A 16,883-nucleotide genomic window follows, 5' to 3' on the forward strand; every position below is an offset into this window, starting at 1 on the left:
GAGGGGCCACCACAGAAGTGTGGAGTGCTTGTAGATTTAGATCGGGCGCGGACTTCTCCGGGAAGGAAATAGGGCGCTTCTGTTGTCTGGGCCTCCCGCAGGGAAACCCGCACACAGCACCAGGCAGCAGAGCGCAAAGCTCACATCCAGGAGATCAAGGCAGCAGAGACAGTGCTCTGGGCCCCTTACAGCAGCGGTCTGCTGTAACCACCTGTTGAACACCCGTCCTCTCCTTGGACACAAGTCCCACTCAGGGCCCTCTGGACCCAAGGAGCATCCCCTACCCCATCCCGCTGACGTGATCCTGTGGCTAGACCGAAGCAGGAAGTGCAGCAGAGCTCACGTCCCAAGTGGCCAGAGTGCAATAATCCCAGAAACCTCCTCACAGGAGGAGCGCAGGCCCAATCACAGAGCTCCAACCACTGAGCACTAACCACAGAGACTCAGATCCACAATACAATTTTTCCTGGATACCAAAAGCGGCAAAGCTCAGTGTCTAGGACCCAAGATGGGCAGAGGCAGGGAGGCAGGGCTCCAGACCCCGCAGCCGCAGCGGAGAGCAGTAACGACCTGCTTAATGCTACCACTCAGAGGAGAACACACCCCACCTAGGGCCGTCTCACCAAGCTCTTGACCCACGGAACACCCCCCCACTACCACCACCACCCAGCTCTGCAGGAGTGCACGCACCGCCGAAACTCCACTCCACCAGAGCACACGCCCAAAACAGTGCTAGCCACAGAGACTCAGACCCACAGTACAACCCTTCCCAGATCCCAAGTCTGCAAGTGGCAGCACGGACTACACAGGGCTGCCCAGCCAGTGATTGTGTGGGCCATCCAACCCCTCAGTGGCAGAAAACCAGCTGAATAGACACCAAAGACCAGCAGACCTGTAAAATCAATACACGCGCGCATTCTTCAACAGCGCTTCCGATCCCTTAGTGCCTGCAACAACTTCAGTGCCTGCAAAGCACCCCTCTCACACACTGAAGGCCTCTTCATTCACCAACACCCTGTCCCTTAGGACACACCCACAAACACACGCTCAAACACACGCTACCCTGCATTTGCCCTTCTGTGCCTGCGAACTTTCCTTCTACAGGTATAGCTGAATAACCAACACACACACTGAAACCACTAGACTTCACTAGACCTTCATTTTCCTGAAGAATTCTCCAGATACCAGAGAAAAACCAGTGGATTTTTCCAGCAGAATCCAGGAACAGACAGTGAACACGACAGATAACCAAATGGCCAGTGGTCGGTGAAAGAACACAACCAACCCAAATCAAGATATCATGGCTTCACCGGCAACCTCCAAAATTATTGGACACTCCAACTCAGCAGAAACAGAAAAAGAAAATTATTTTAAAGCTATGATTATCCAGTTATTTGAGGCACATAAAGAGGAAACCAACAAATCTCTCAGAGAAATAGTCAGAGATTCAAACAGTTAAAGAGGATACAAATAAATCCCTTAAAGATTTGGCCTCCCAAATAGAAACAAAGAAAAATGAAGTGAACGAAGAAGCTCTTAAAGAAACACATGCAAACATAGCCAAACAATTGGAGGCAGAAGCAGAGGCACTAAGAGAGGAAACAAACAAAAAAATAGAGACCATCTTGGAGACACAGGAATCCACACTCAAACAGATGAAGGAAATGTTGCAAGACATGAAAACTGAATTAGAATCAATAAAGAAAACACAAACCGAGAAAACCCTGGAACTGAAGAACTTAGAGAAAAGAGAAGGAATCACAAAGGTAAGCATCACTAATAGAATACAAGAGATGGAAGAGAGAATCTCGGGTACTGAAGATACACTCACAGAAATTGATACTTCTCTCAAAGCAAAAATAAAATCAGAAAAATCCCAAACACAAACCATCCAAGAAATCAAGGATGCCATGAAAAGGCAAAATCTAAGAATAATAGGAATTGAAGAAGAAGAGGAGTCCAGGTTACACGGTCCAGAAAATATTTTCAAGAAAATCATAGAAGAAAATTTTCCCAACGTAAAGAAAGAGATGTCCACAAACATACAAGAGGCCTACAGAACACCAAATAGACTAGACCAGAGAAGAAACTACTCATGCCACATCATAGTCAAAACACTTAATCTACAGAACAAAGAAAAGATAATAAAAGCAGCAAGGGAAAAAGGCCAAGTAACATATAAAGACAAACCTATCAGAATCACACCGGACTTCTCATCAGAAACTATGAAAGCCAGAAGGGCCTGGGGAGATATCATGCAGGCCCTAAGGGACCATAGATGCCAACCTAGACTACTTTACCCAGCAAAGTTTTCAATCAACATAGATGGAGAAAATAAAATATTCCACGACAAAACTAAATTTAAGCAATATTTGAACAGCAACCCAGCCCTACAGAAGATACTAGAAGGAAAATTCCAATCCAATAAAAACAAATACACCCAAGAAAACATAGGTTAAAGATAATTTCCAACAAAAATCAAAAGCAAACAAGCAATGATTCACAGTAACATCGCCAACTCCACAATAATAGGAAATAACATTCAATGGTCATTATTATCTATCAACATCAATGGACTCAACTCTCCAATAAAAAGATGCAGACTAACAGAATGGGTGTGGAAACAGGAACCAACATTCTGCTGCATCCAAGAAACACACCTATGCAACAAAGATAAACATTACCTCAGAGTAAAAGGCTGGAAAACAGTTTTTCAAGCAAATGGACCCAAAAAACAAGCAGGAGTGGCTATCCTAATATCTAATAAAATAGATTTTCAATCAATACTAATCAAAAAAGACATAGAGGGGCACTACATTTTCATCAAAGGAAAAATTCACCAAGAAGACATCATAATTCTAAACATCTATGCCCCAAATACAAGAGCACCTACATTCATAAATGAAACATTATTAAAGCTTAAACCACACATTGATCCCAATACCCTAATAGTGGGTGACTTCAACACCCCACTCTCACCAAGGGACAGATCAACTAGACAGAAACCAAATAGGGAAATAAAAGCACTTACAGAGTCTCTAAATCAAATGGACCTAATAGACGTCTACAGATCTTTACACCCAAACTCAAAAGAGTATACCTTCTTTTCAGCACCTCATGGAACCTTCTCCAAAATAGACCATATAGTTGGTCACAAAGCAAGCCTCAAATATAAAAGATTGCGATAATCCCTTGTATTCTATCAGATCACCATGGACTAAAGCTGGACATCAACAACAATGGAAATAACCAAAAACCGACACGCACATGGAAACTGAACAACTTGTTACTCAATGACAGCTGGGTTAAGGAAGAAATAAGGAAAGAAATTAAGACTTCCTAGAACTCAATGAAAATGAAGGCACAACATACCCAAATTTATGGGACACATTGAAAGCAGTGCTCGGAGGTAAATTTATAGCACTACGTGCCTTCAAGAAGAAATTTGTAACATCACATACAAGTAACTTAATGGCCCAACTGAAAACCCTAGAAAAAAAAAAGAAGCAGACACACTCAAGAGGAGCAGAAGACTGGAAATAATCAAACTCAGGGCTGAAATCAATCAATTAGAAACAAATAAAACTATTCAAAGAATCAATGAAACAAAAAGCTGGTTCTTTGAGAAAATCAACAAGATAGACAAACCCTTAGCCAAGCTAACTAAAAAGCAGAGAGAACCTATTCAAATCAGCAAAATCAGAAATGAAAAGGGAGGCATAACTACAGACACTGAAGAAATCCAAACAATCATTAGGACATACTACAAAAGCCTATACACCACAAAATTTGAAAATTTAAATGAAATGGACAATTTTCTTGATAGATTCCATCTACCAACCTTAAGTCAAGATCAGATAGAAGGACTGAATAGACCTATATCCCCCAAGGAAATTGAAGCAGTCATTAACAGTCTCCCCTCCAAAAAAAGCCCTGGGCCCGATGGTTTCAGCGCAGAATTCTACCAGACCTTCAAAGAAGTGCTATTACCAATTCTCCTCAAACTATTCCACAAAATAGAAACAGAAGGAACATTACCAAACTCATTCTGTGAAGCGACAGTCACCTTGATACCCAAACCACACAAAGACCCAACAAAAAAAGAGAACTTCAGACCTATCTCTCTTATGAATATTGATGCAAAAATACTCAATAAAATACTTGCAAACCGAATCTAAGAACACATCAAAGATATCATCCACCATGACCAAGTAGGCTTCATCCCAGGCATGCAAGGGTGGTTCAACATATGGAAATCCATCAATGTAATCCACCACATAAACAAACTGAAGGAGAAAAACCATATGATCATCTCCTTGGCTGCTGAAAAACATTTGACAAAGTCCAACACCCATTCATGTTTAAAGTCTTGGAGAGATCAGGGATACAAGGCACATACTTAAACATAGTAAAGGCAATATACAGCAAGCCTACAGCCAACATCAAACTCAATGGAGAGAAACTTAAATCAATCCCACTGAAATCAGGGACAAGACAAGGCTGCCCACTCTCTCCATATCTCTTTAACATAGTACTTGAAGTCCTAGCCAGAGCAATAAGACAACTAAAGGAGATCAAGGGGATACAAATTTGAAAGGACGAGGTCAAAGTGTCACTATTCGCAGATGATATGATAGTATACATGAGTAACCCCAAAAATTCAACTAGAGAACTCTTCCAGCTGATAAACACCTTCAGCAAAGTGGCTGGATACAAAATCAACTCAAAAAAATCAGAAGCCCTCCTGTACACAAAAGACAAAAGGGCTGAGAAAGAAATTAGGGAAACAACACCCTTCACAATAGCCACTAATAACATAAAATACCTTGGGGTGACACTAACCAGGCAAGTGAAAGACCTGTTTGAGAAAAACTTCAAGTCTGTGAAGAAAGAAGTTGAAGAAGTTCTCAGAAGATGGAAAGATCTCCCATGCTCATGGATTGGTAGGATTAACATTGTGAAAATGGCCATCCTGCCAAAAGCAATCTACAGATTCAATGCAATCCCCATCAAAATACCAACTGAATTCTTTTCAGACCTTGAAAAAAAGATTCTCAGCTTCATATGGAGAAACAAAAAACCCAAAATCTTCAAAACAAACCTGTAAACAGATCATCTGGAGGTATCTCCATCCCCGATCTCAAGCTGTACTACAGAGCAATAGTAATAAAAACTACATGGTATTGGCATAGAAACAGAAAGGAGGATCAATGGAACCAAACAAAAGACCCAGAAATAAACCCACACACTTATGGACACCTGATCTTTGACAAAGATGCCAAAACTATACAATGGAAAAAAGATAGCATCTTCAACAAATGGTGCTGGTCTAACTGGATGTCTACATGCAGAAAAATGAAAATAGATCCACATTTATCACCCTGCACAAAACTAAAGTCTAAGTGGATCAAAGACCTCAACATAAAACCAGACACGCTAAATCTGTTAGAAGAAAAAGTGGGGAACAGCCTAGAACTCATTGGCACAGGTGATAACTTCCTGAACAGAACTCCAACAGCACAGGCTTTAAGAGCAACAATCAATAAATGGGACCTCATGAAACTGAAAAGCTTCTGTAAAGCAAAGGACACCGTCATCAAAACAAAATGACTGCCTACAGATTGGGAAAGAATCTTCACCAACCCTTTATCTGACAGAGGGCTAATATCCAGTGTATATAAAGAACTAAAGAAGCTGAAAAGCTACAAAGCAAGTAATCCAATTAAAAAATGGGGAACAGAGCTAAACAGAGAATTCTCTGTAGAGGAATATCGAATGGCAGAGAAACACTTAAAGAAATGCTCAACATCATTAGTCATTAGGGAAATGTAAATCAAAACGACCCTGAGATTTCACCTTACACCCATCAGAATGGCCAAGATGAAAAACTCAAGTGACAACACATGTTGGAGAGGTTGTGGAGAACGGGGAACCCTCCTCCATTGCTGGTGGGAATGTAAACTGGTACAACCACTTTGAAAGTCAATCTGGCACTTTCTCAGACAATTAGGAATAGTGCTTCCTCAAGACTCAGCTATACCACTGCTAGGCATCTACCCAAAGTTTGCTCACATACACAATAAGGACATTTGCTCAACCGTGTTTGTAGCAGCTTTAGTTGTAATAGCCAGAACCTGGAAACAACCCAGATGTCCATCAGTGGAGGAAGGGATACAGAAATTGTGGTATTTTTACACAATGGAATACTACTCAGCAATCAAAAAGGAGGAAATCATGAAATTTGCAGGCAAATGGTGGGATCTAGAAAAGATGATTCTGAGTGAAGTATCCCAGAAGAAGAAAGACAAACATGGAACATACTCGCTTATATAGACCTAAAAGATATGATAAACATAATGAAATCTATACACCTAAAGAAGATAATCAAGAAAGCGGACACGGAGTATGATGATCTATCCTCATTTAGAAAGACAAATGGGATATGCATTGAACGTATGACAGGAGTCTACCGCAGAAAGCCTCTGAAAGACTCTACCTAGCAGTGTTCCAAAGTAGATACTAAGACTCATAACCAAACCTTCGGCAGAGTGCAGGGAATCATATGAAAGAAGGGGAGTTTGATGTGGAAAGGATAGGAGCTCCACAAGGATCAAACATATCTGGGCACAGGGTCTTTTCTGAGATGGACACTCAACCAAAGACCATGAGAGGATAAAATCTAGAACCTCTGCTCGGATGTGACCCATGATAGCTCAGTAATCAATTGGTTTCCCATAGTAAGGAGAACAAGGACTATTTCTAACAGGAACTCAATGACTGGCTCTTTGACCTCCCCACCTCCCAAGGGAGGAGCAGTACTGTTAGGCCACAGAGGAGGACTTTGCAGCCAGTTTTGAAAATACCTGACAAAAGGGAGTCATATGAAAGGGGAGGAGGTCCTCCCCTATCAGTGGACTTGGAAAGGGGCAGGGAGGAGATGAGGGAGGGAGGGTGGGATTGGGGAGGGAATGAGGGATACAGCTGGGATACAGAATTAAGAATATGTAACTAATTAGAAAAATAAAATTAAAAAAAAGAATTAATGAAAATATTGTATCTGCTTTTTTATAGATGATTTTTATTTAATTATTCATTTTACTTCTCAATCTTAGTCCCTTCCCTCTTCTCCAGTCCCTCTTCTCTGTCCTTCCCTCATCCTCCTATCCCTCCTCCCCTGCCCCTCAGAAAATGGGAGCTCCCTCACAAAGCAACCCCGGTACATCCGGTTGCATCAGGACTGTGGACTTCCTCTTTCACACTGTCCTGGCAAGGCAGCCATGACAAGGGGAAGTGACCGAAAGCACAAAACAGAGACCATGTCCAAGATAGCCCCATCCCCTTTCTAGGGGACCCACATGGAGGTTAAGCTGGCCATTAGTTAAATATGGGTAGAGGGCCTAGGCCTAGTCCATGAATGGTTCTTGGTTGGTGCTTCAGTGTCCAAAAGCCCCACTGTGCATGTTTAAAGACAGGAATGTATAGGACAAGTCTCTCCTATAAATTTTCCTTCTGGTCAGTTTTTCTGTGAACCCCAAATTGCTCTAAAACCCACAGTCTTAAGAAAAGAGTTGGATGAGCAAGGTATGATTTAGGCAGGAGGTGACAGCCTAGAGACAAGAAGGCTCTTCGATTATACAGATGATAACACAGAGAGGAGCAGAGGCAACTGGAAACTGAGTCATGAAGACTGCTGGAATCACCCTTGAAGAGGCATCAAAAACACAGGCCTGCAATTCTACCAGACCTCCTGTTGTTCTGATGCTGTCCCCATTCCCTCAAGTCTTCTGGTTGTTGTGACAGTCAGCCAGGGTCAGCCACCCACTGCTGTGAAACATTGCTGCCCCTGTGGAAGAGCAGGCCTATCTCAGAGACAACCTGAAGTAACAAGGCAAAAGGATCACTTCTGTCAGGCAAGAGTGTTCATCTTTCCCAGGACGCCTTTTCCTCAAGAGTGGCTACCCACCACCGGCTATTTTTAGCTTTGTGCCAGGGAGGAAGTTATTATGCTCTGACTGGAATTTTGTTTGTTTGTTTGTTTGTTTTTCTGTTTTGTTTTAGGTTGTTTTATTTAAAAACCAGATAGATTATCAGCATTATAAATGATTAGGCCTTGATGTGATCTGATAGACTAAGATCAGAAGGAAGGAGAAGAAGACCTCCCCTATCAGTGGACTTGGGGAGGGGCATTCCTGAAGAAGGGGGAAAGAGGGTGGGATCGGGAAGGGAGGAGGGAGGGGCTTATGGGGGGATATAAAGTGAATAAAGTGTAATTAATAAAAATTAAAAAAAATTTAAAAAAGAAACAAACAAAAAAAGAAAAATAAAAAAATGATTAGGATTAGTTTTAACCCTGTCTGTATACTGAGCCATCTCATCTGCCTATTCATGAGGTGATCAAAGAGCAGGCCAGAGACAGAGACAGTCCCTGTCCCCATTACTTTGGAGGCCACTTGGATACTGAACTGTCATAAGCTACCTCTGTGCAGGGGTTCCAGGCCATCTCCATGAATAGTCCTTGGCTGGAGTATCAGTTTCAGAAAAGACCCCTGTGTCCAGACTTTTAGGATCTGTTGCTGTCCTTGTGGAGCTCCTGTCTTCTCCAGGTCTTACTATCTCCCACTTCTTTCATAAGATTCCCTGCACTCTGTGGAATTTTCTTTAAGACTTGGCGTTTTGCATTTGCTAGCTTTCACTTTTCTACTGGCTGTTTCATGTTGTCTTTGATGGGTGTTTCCGTGCTGCAGCCAGTGTGCCCTGTGGAAGACAGGCTCTCAGTGTGGCTCCTCCTGGACATGCTGCTGTCAGCTCTTGAATCTCATGCTCAGTTCCATGTCACAAACAGCCATTCAGATTCCACACAGAGCAGGACGGGCTCTTTCCCATGAAGGAACCTGCAGCAGGCCCTTCGGTTCTCCTTGGACATATACCCACTCAAACTCTAGTATTTTGTCAGCTTTGCTTTATTGAATTTGTTCTTCCTGTTGCTTTTGAATGGTTTCCTGAAGTCAATGTATTTCACACTATGGGTCTTTGTTGGAAGCCTGCCACCCCATGTTTCATTGCAGGGGTAAATGAGGTCTGTGGATATTTATCTAAGCTACTTAACAGCTATTGTGGGTGCTTTCTGGATTTTTCCTCCTGTAGGAGTTCTGGGTTTTCACATAGTTTTAGATGCCTGAGCCTGGGTGATCTATACACAACCAAAGTTTCTTTCTCATGTTTCTGGTAGCTAAGAAAAAGATGTCAATGTGGTCGGGTTCTGGTTAGAAAGTTGGGTTCTCGCTACTTCTTGAGACAGAGCAAAAGGTCAAAGGAGCTTCTCCTGGTCCCTTTAATCAGGGCACTCTTATTCCAGAGGGGTCTATCTTTGTGGCCTAAGCACCACCTAAAGGTCCAGCCATCCAGATGTACCACACGATGGGAGGAATGGGGTTTCAACACGTGCTCTTGGGAAACATAAGCTTCAGGGTACAGGGAAAGCCCAAGCACAGCATGGAGTTCAGAGTGAAAACGAAGGTGACCATTTATACCCCTGTGCACCAGACTTTCAGGGTGCCAACACCTCTTGGTCTCCTCTTGCCTCCATCACTGGACAATGGGTTGTTCTCTTGGAGATACCATTCTCTTCAGCAAACCTTTGTGCTCAGGAGTATGGCTCAAGGCTTTGTCAATTTTGATCTTGGTTTCAATCGATAGAATGTAGTATTTGTTCTAAGTTCCTCTGAGGCCTATTTAAAAAATGATTATTATTATTATTTTTAAGTCACATCCAAGCTGCTCTGTGTAAGCATAGGGCCACTGATGGTTTCCAATGATAAAGGTGCAATTTCTCTCTCTCTCTCTCTCTCTCTCTCTCTCTCTCTCTCTCTCTCTCTCTCTCTCGGGAGGGGAGGTGGTCAGGTTTTCTAGGTAGCCATGCCCTATACCTGTAGCTGTCTTCTCTCCCCAGGACTTCATAAGTTTTCTTTCTTTGGCCTTATCTCAGCAGTCGTGTTTGTCAGAAAAGAGTCCTTATTCTCTGGGACAAATCTGAGGATGCCATGTTTTGATATATTCTTGGCATTAAAGGCAGAAATGGTACCATTAATAATATCTGTGCTCTGTGGCACATGAGAGAATGTGTGTTGCTACTTAGCTGTGTGAGGGTCAAACTGTTTCAAAACATCCCCCGAACACAACTGTTTCAAAACATCCCCCGACTGGTTTCTGAGATGTTTTCAGACTTGCCAGGAAACCTCCAGAACACAGTCAATTATTGGGATCCAAACTATATATCAAAGAAAAAGAAATACAATTCCAAGTACATTCCTCTGTCATAATTAAAAATAAAAATCTCCTTGTTGTTGAAAGGTTTGCTTTTGAAAAGTTTTTTTTTTTCCATTTAAAAATTCAACATTCATCAACAACCATAGTTTGGTTCTGTTCTCCATCTTGATATTTTTCTCGGGAAATATATGTGCTTGTTATTTGCTCAGTGATATGCTTGTGATATGCTATCCCTTTCTATGTGCCCTTTAACTTTTCAAAACTTGGCTTAAGACGTTCTTCCTCAAATGTTTCAATATTATACCAAAATATATTATTATTTTAAAACAAATACGCATCAAATGGTCACAAACAGACTGGCTTAAGTGGGTTGGTATAGGTTGAGCGTCTGTAATCCAAACATCTGGACCCTGTAATGCTCCAAAATCCAAAACCCTTTAGTGTCAATATGATGCCATAAGTCTGGTGCTCTGTGGACACTGTGCCTGCTATCATTTGCATCTTGGGTATCCCCTGACACCCACATGTTAAAAGCTTGGCCCTTACCTTGATGCTATGGGGAGATGGCAGAACCGTTAGGTGATGAAGCTCCTAAGAGGGAAGTTAGGTCACTGTGAACATAGCAGAATATCGGAACCCCAGCCACCACAAAGGGAGCAGCTTCCTGTCATTTACTCCAGAGTGCAGTCTGAAACTCTGAGCCAAAATAAACCTCTCCCCACTATCAATTATCTCAAGTGTTACAGCAAAGCTGAGCAACACAGCACACAAACTTGGTCTTCTGCACAAAGTAATTTAAAACATTGTATGCAGCCACCTGCAGGCTGTGTGCATGTGTGTGAAATATGAAAAAATTTCACATGTTGATGTTGGTATAGTGTTCTTTTAAAATGTATATGCCTTACCCTTGTTAATTCAAATGCTGATATCCCCACTCCCAACTCTCTGGTTTCAATCTGGATATTGCATTGTGATACTCATTATAAGCATCCTGTCTCAACTCTTGTGTAAACAGGACAAAATAAAGCAACTAGATACAACGTTGTACAATGGGAGGAGCCAGAGGACAGGAAAGAGGGGAGGAGCTAGAGAGCAGGAAAGGAGTGGGAGGAGAAGGAGGAGAAGGGGCAGAGGAGAGGGAAGAGAGCTGGAGGAGAGAGCTTGGAGGACGTGGAGCATGAACCAGACCTAAGATTTCACAAAAAGCAAGTAAAATGTGGGAAATCTAAATGTTAGGAAATGAAGGGCTTGGAGGTTTAGGAGGAAGTAAATATTGCCCAGCATTGTGTTCTAAAACACATTGTGTAACTAAAAACCCAGTCTCTGTGTGGTGATTTGGTTATACAGCTGCTGAGGATTAACAGCAGCATTTTACTAGAAGATAAACCCATAGTAAATACCAATACTGCTTACAACATCTCGATTTGGGTCTTATCCTCAAGACATCTCTTTGTAGATGCAAATGTGCCAATCGTACCCCTTAAAAAGAACCAGAAACTAGTCTGGTCCCACTCTCAGAGGACAAGGGATATCCAATCTGTACAATATTTCCATTTCTAGTCTTCAGTAAGCTAGTCACTTTTCTAGAGACCATTTCTCCCAATGCAGTTCTCATCTGTACAGCTAATCCTGAACTAATCCATAATAGGTGCTTTGGAGGGGTCTCAATATCTTCTCATATGGATGGTAACATAGAGAGGGGTCAGCAGGGTGGGTAGAGGGAGAAGGAAGCTGAGTCATGAAGAATTACCCTCTGGGATGTATCAAAACTAGGGCTTCAATTCCACCAGACAGGCTGCTGCTTCATCTCTTGAACTCCCCGAGCACTGCATTATTTTCACCTTAAATGATCGTGTTGCAAGAATAAAATATTAGACCCAATGGTTACTAGATTCTACGCACAAATCCTAACCCCTGTGTGGTACTTACGTAAGGCTTACACATACAGAGAGGGTTCTGAGTCACCATTGTCGTCTTTAAGATCATCTCTGGCCTCAGCTGTGTGGAGGTCAGAGGACAATTTGCAAGAATAAAGTCTTTCCTTGCACTTGTGAATTTGGATCCCGGGTATCAAACACTGGTCATCGATTGTCTGTAAGCACTTTCTCCACTGAGCTACCCTTCTGCCTTGTAGTTCTCCCTGAATGTGAGGCCTCCTTTTCTCTTGACACGGATGAATCACTAGCACTTGTTTACAGGGGGATAATGCCATTTGTCTAAGGTGCTGTAACAGAACAGGAAGGTGGTTTGGTACTAGCTCTGAAACTTACTATGGGCTCTGGCACAGCCTCTTATGTATTATTTGGGGATCCAAAGCCCAGGGTGTGGGTGTGGGTGCAGGTAGAGGAAATGAAATAGCCAACTACTTGGCTTCAGGTAGAAGCTGGGCAATGTGAGCTATATAGCGTCTTTCCTTTCAGGGAGCATGGGAATAGAGGGACAGGCACAACGCTTCCCTGCACATTCGGGGAATTAATTGACTGGACATTTACATTGGATCATGTGGACAAAGAGAGGTTTGTAAATAGCACAGAATCAAGGAGCCAGTGAGCTGGCTCTGTGGGAAAGCCTGGCTGTGTAAGTCTGACTACCTAGAGTTAGTCCCCGGAACCCAAGCAAAGGTGAAATAGAGACCTGACTCCTGAAAGTCCTCCTCTAATTTCCTCACATGCACCAGGGCATGCACACTCCTCTCCCACATGCATGTCATGCACATTTATACACATAATAATAACTAACAAATATTTTTAAAGAAATAGAGTTGAGTGCCCACTGCTGATCAAAAGGGCCTGGCCCAGCGGGGGATGGGAAGAGTTCTGCAGTTCCTTCAGTTCTTTCAATGAGGTTAATGTTTACTTTGGCTTCAGTCCCAGAGGGGCTGCTCGGGCCTGAGGAGATACCCCAATTTAAACCCCAGCATGTAGGCAGGCGTGGTTTCTGCGCACTTTCCATAGTTGCTGTTTTCTCAGGTCATTTGCTGATCTGAGATTACTGTAAATGAATTATTAATCTTAGAAAAAGGGGTCAGCCAGGTATGGTGGCTTCCAAATTAAGTATTAGGTCCATACTTTTTCTTGGGCCATGTAGATCTATTAGTGCCATAAATTTGAAAGGGTCTTAAGCAATTACAAAGCACCGAGTTTGTATTCCTGTTTTCCCCTCTGTCTCCTACTTCAGTGGGTTATTTCCTTCACATGCAACAAAATGACATGATGAAACACAAATTGGGATGCAGGAAACTCATTTCATAATTTAGGTTCACGTCCAGGGAAGTGACATTTGGAAATATGTCAAACTGTGATCGTAGAAGAGACAACATGCTTTGTACCACCACCAACACATGTCCTGTTGTGTTCACATCCCGTAAATTCAGCCTCAGCAGCAGCTGAGGAAATGCTGAGAGCATCCAAAGACACAGCTTTTGTGCCCTTCTTCAGATCACAGGCTGTTCAGATCGCCATGCCATCATTACTGTGTCTATTCAGGTCCTGTTCCACAAACCAAATTCCAGAAAATGCAACAGAGTTATGTTTCCAGTTTTCATTTAATTGAAACTACATCCATTGCGCTCGCCTGCAGTTCAGGAGAGCAGCCCGCCTGGGGCAGGGTGACAGGGTTGATGACTACATGGTGGTCTGGTAAATTAAAGACTCCCCAGACAACAAAATACTGCTGATTCAAATGTAAGGGTTTGAATGAATAATGTAACCTACATGTGTGAACTGAGCAGTTTTAAATATTCAGCCTAACCATAATTACCTATACTTTCCTTAAACAGAATGAATTTCCCACCCTCTTGTTCCTCAGTGGTATTTCGACAGTTTTATAAAAAAGCAGAGTTTTTGGTAAGCACAAGAGTTTGCCTCTTCCCCTTTCAGCCCGCTGTAGAGTTGTGGTTGCTTTGCTCAGTGGATCATCATGACTGCCTCCTGTCATCTCAGAGACGACAGTGGTGATGTGGAACCTTCTCTGCATGTGCAAGCTTCATGGGGTGCCACACGGGGGTTAGGGTTTGGGGGTAGCACCCACTAACCCTTGAATCTGAGGTCTTATTCTGCAACAGAAACGTTTCAGGCGAAAAGAATGCAGGGCTGGGGGAGTTCCACAAACCTGGTGTCAGCTGTGTGCTTTCCAGAGTTGACAGGTGTTCTTACCCTGTGGAGGGCAGGTCTCTCAGCCAGTCACAGCAGGCAGAGGTGCGCGGCTGTGGAATGAAGCTCCCATGCCTGGCTGAGCATTTCAGTAAACTTCCCGACACCACTTCAGCACAAGTGTTTCTTTGGACAGTGTACAGGATTGTTGACAGTTTCATTACAGAGTGCTCAGGAGGAATCATCCACACAGCCTGCCAGAAATACAGTTCCACCGCCCTACAGGTTTATGTCCATTTAGGAAGACCAGGAACATCAAGACAGAACACTGGGTATGCAGCGCACAGTCCTCACCATACAGACTCTACCTTACAACATCGCTTGAGGAGTGTTTTTTTTTCCCCCTTCTGATAAAATGAGATCACACTGATGTTTGTAACCATCGGGATATCTGTCCAATAGGATTTTAGAAGCAGCATCTTCCTAAACGGAGCATGCCAATATATAAGCACCAAACTTCCGAGGTAACTGAGCATGGCTGGAAGACGTCATTGAGCCTGAGATAACATTAGCCACCATCGTTTTAGGGACACTGGTTTCTTTCTAAGATCCCAAAGAACCCCCCCCTCCCGAATCTTTGTGCTTAGTGAGGACTCTCTGCGTACTCCAAGTTGGCCGTGGGCTCCTGTGTAGAATCCACTCACAGAGCGCAGATGCCCTCTCATCCTCCCACACCACACCGCACTCACACGGGGTCTTGTCCCAGAGTGCACCTCAGACAGCAGTCTTTTAGGAAAGCTAGGCCAACATCTAACTGCCTCCAGCTCCCCCTCCCAGGTCTCCATAGAGGAGCCGGCTGTGCAGCGTAGAAATGAGGGGGCAGCAAGGCAAAGCTCCAAGTGGCGGGAGGTCTTGGGGAAGGCTAAAGCCGGACTGGGAGCCTTACCTTGGTTACCTTGGTTAGGAGGTTGGAAAACAGGGCAGTTTGTGCTGAGCAGTGGATGGTAGCCGTCCTCTTTATGCTGTTGTGCTTTGGGGTCCCGGGGTGCAAACAGTCCCGGATTCCTCTGCATTCCAGACACAGACTCGTTCTTGTTCCGGAATAACCTGGACCTTGGCTGGCTCCGGCTTGCTCGGCATCAGCATTGACAACTCAGCTCCAAGCGGAGCGGTCCCTGCTGCTGGCGCGCACATCCCAGGTGCTCTGGGCACAGCTTTTCTAGGGCGGGGTTGATGGAAACCCAGCCCTCGTCACGCGTCGGTGGCGGGACCCATCACCCTTTTCTCTGACTTCGGCGCTCCTCTAAGTCCCAGAAGTGCACAGGACTCCACCTGAGCCCCGCCCCGCCCGCGACGCCCCTTCCACCCCGCGACTTCTACACGTCGATGCTGCGCGTGGCCCTTGCAGATGTCCCCGGCGCTTCTCCTACTTCAAGAGTCCAGGTGCCTCCTCCAGACCCATTACCGCGCCGCGCTCCAACAACTCTGCACCCCCCACTTCGCGGGCCGGGGACCCTAGCATCACCCTAACCCGCTCCGGGCCAGCCACCCGCGCACCGACTCTCCTCTCTGGGTCGCGCTCTGCCTGGCTCCTCAGCTCCTAGGGTGGGGACATGGAGCCTCTAACTGCCTGAGATTTAGCTTAGGTCCCAGCCGCGGCTCAACACGGAGCCAGTAGTCCCGTCTCGGCCCGATGCAGTGATTAATTGCACGAACCTTTGGTTATCTAGGTCTTAGGGGGTCCAGGTGCTAGAGTGTCTTCTTTTGCATCCTCTCCCCAAGCTGTTCTCTCCAGAACTCCGAATCCGCACTCCTCGGTTCACGCTCCTTCTTCAGCGAGGTGGGTGACTAGCCACCAGGAGACGCCCTCGGGCAAAGGCTTGGCTGCTCATCCAGCAGCTGTAATTTTCTCAAGGCAGGCAGGGATGCTGTGAGCTGTGATTAGGGCCTGACTGTGTTGTTTACTTGTCCATGACACACACGCTCGGGGGCACCGCGGGACAGTCGTGTGCTGTTAGCAGTTTTCTGTGAAACAGCCTGGGTGTGGGAAGATGCTCTGTGAGTGTGCCGCAGATGCTGGTGATCACACGTTCCTGGAAGGCACATGCTACTGAGCTTTATGGTTTCAAACAACGAAAAATGCTCCTTAGAGTAAGCAGGTAACGAAGCTACTGGAGGCATTTGAAATGTTTCTCTTGTAATAAAATGGAAATGGCTATTGTTTGCAGCCCAAATGTTTACAATTTTTAGGTCACAGTTTAAGAAATCCAGTCAGTTTGTTGGGGAAAATCCTGTGTACTGCTTCAGTATTATAGCTGCTCCAAACACATGGTCACGTTCTTTTAAATAAATACATGGAGCTGAGTGATGGCTCAGTGGCTTAGAGGACCCAGGTTTGAGTCCCAGCACCCACGTGGCTGCTCACAACTATCTCTAACTCCAGTTCCTGGGGATCTGATGTCCCCTTCTGACCTCCAGAGTACCACGCACACTAGACATACCTGCAGGAAAAACACCCTCAAACAA

At 44.3% G+C, this 16,883-nt stretch overlaps 1 protein-coding gene across 2 annotated transcripts in view; it reads right to left on the minus strand.

Annotated features, from left to right (window-relative positions):
* The window catches only part of LOC132656808 (gamma-sarcoglycan-like), a 61,041-nt gene extending 44,852 nt beyond the window's left edge, over positions 1-16,189 (minus strand). For both annotated transcript variants that reach the window (XM_060391951.1, XM_060391948.1), the window contains exon 1: positions 15,304-16,189. The gene's annotated coding sequence lies outside the window, so the exon portion shown is untranslated. The remainder of the gene's footprint in view (positions 1-15,303) is intronic.
* Between the last annotated feature and the right edge of the window lie 694 nt (positions 16,190-16,883).

Source organism: Meriones unguiculatus, chromosome 1 (assembly GCF_030254825.1).
Source record: "Meriones unguiculatus strain TT.TT164.6M chromosome 1, Bangor_MerUng_6.1, whole genome shotgun sequence".
Taxonomy (NCBI): domain Eukaryota; kingdom Metazoa; phylum Chordata; class Mammalia; order Rodentia; family Muridae; genus Meriones; species Meriones unguiculatus.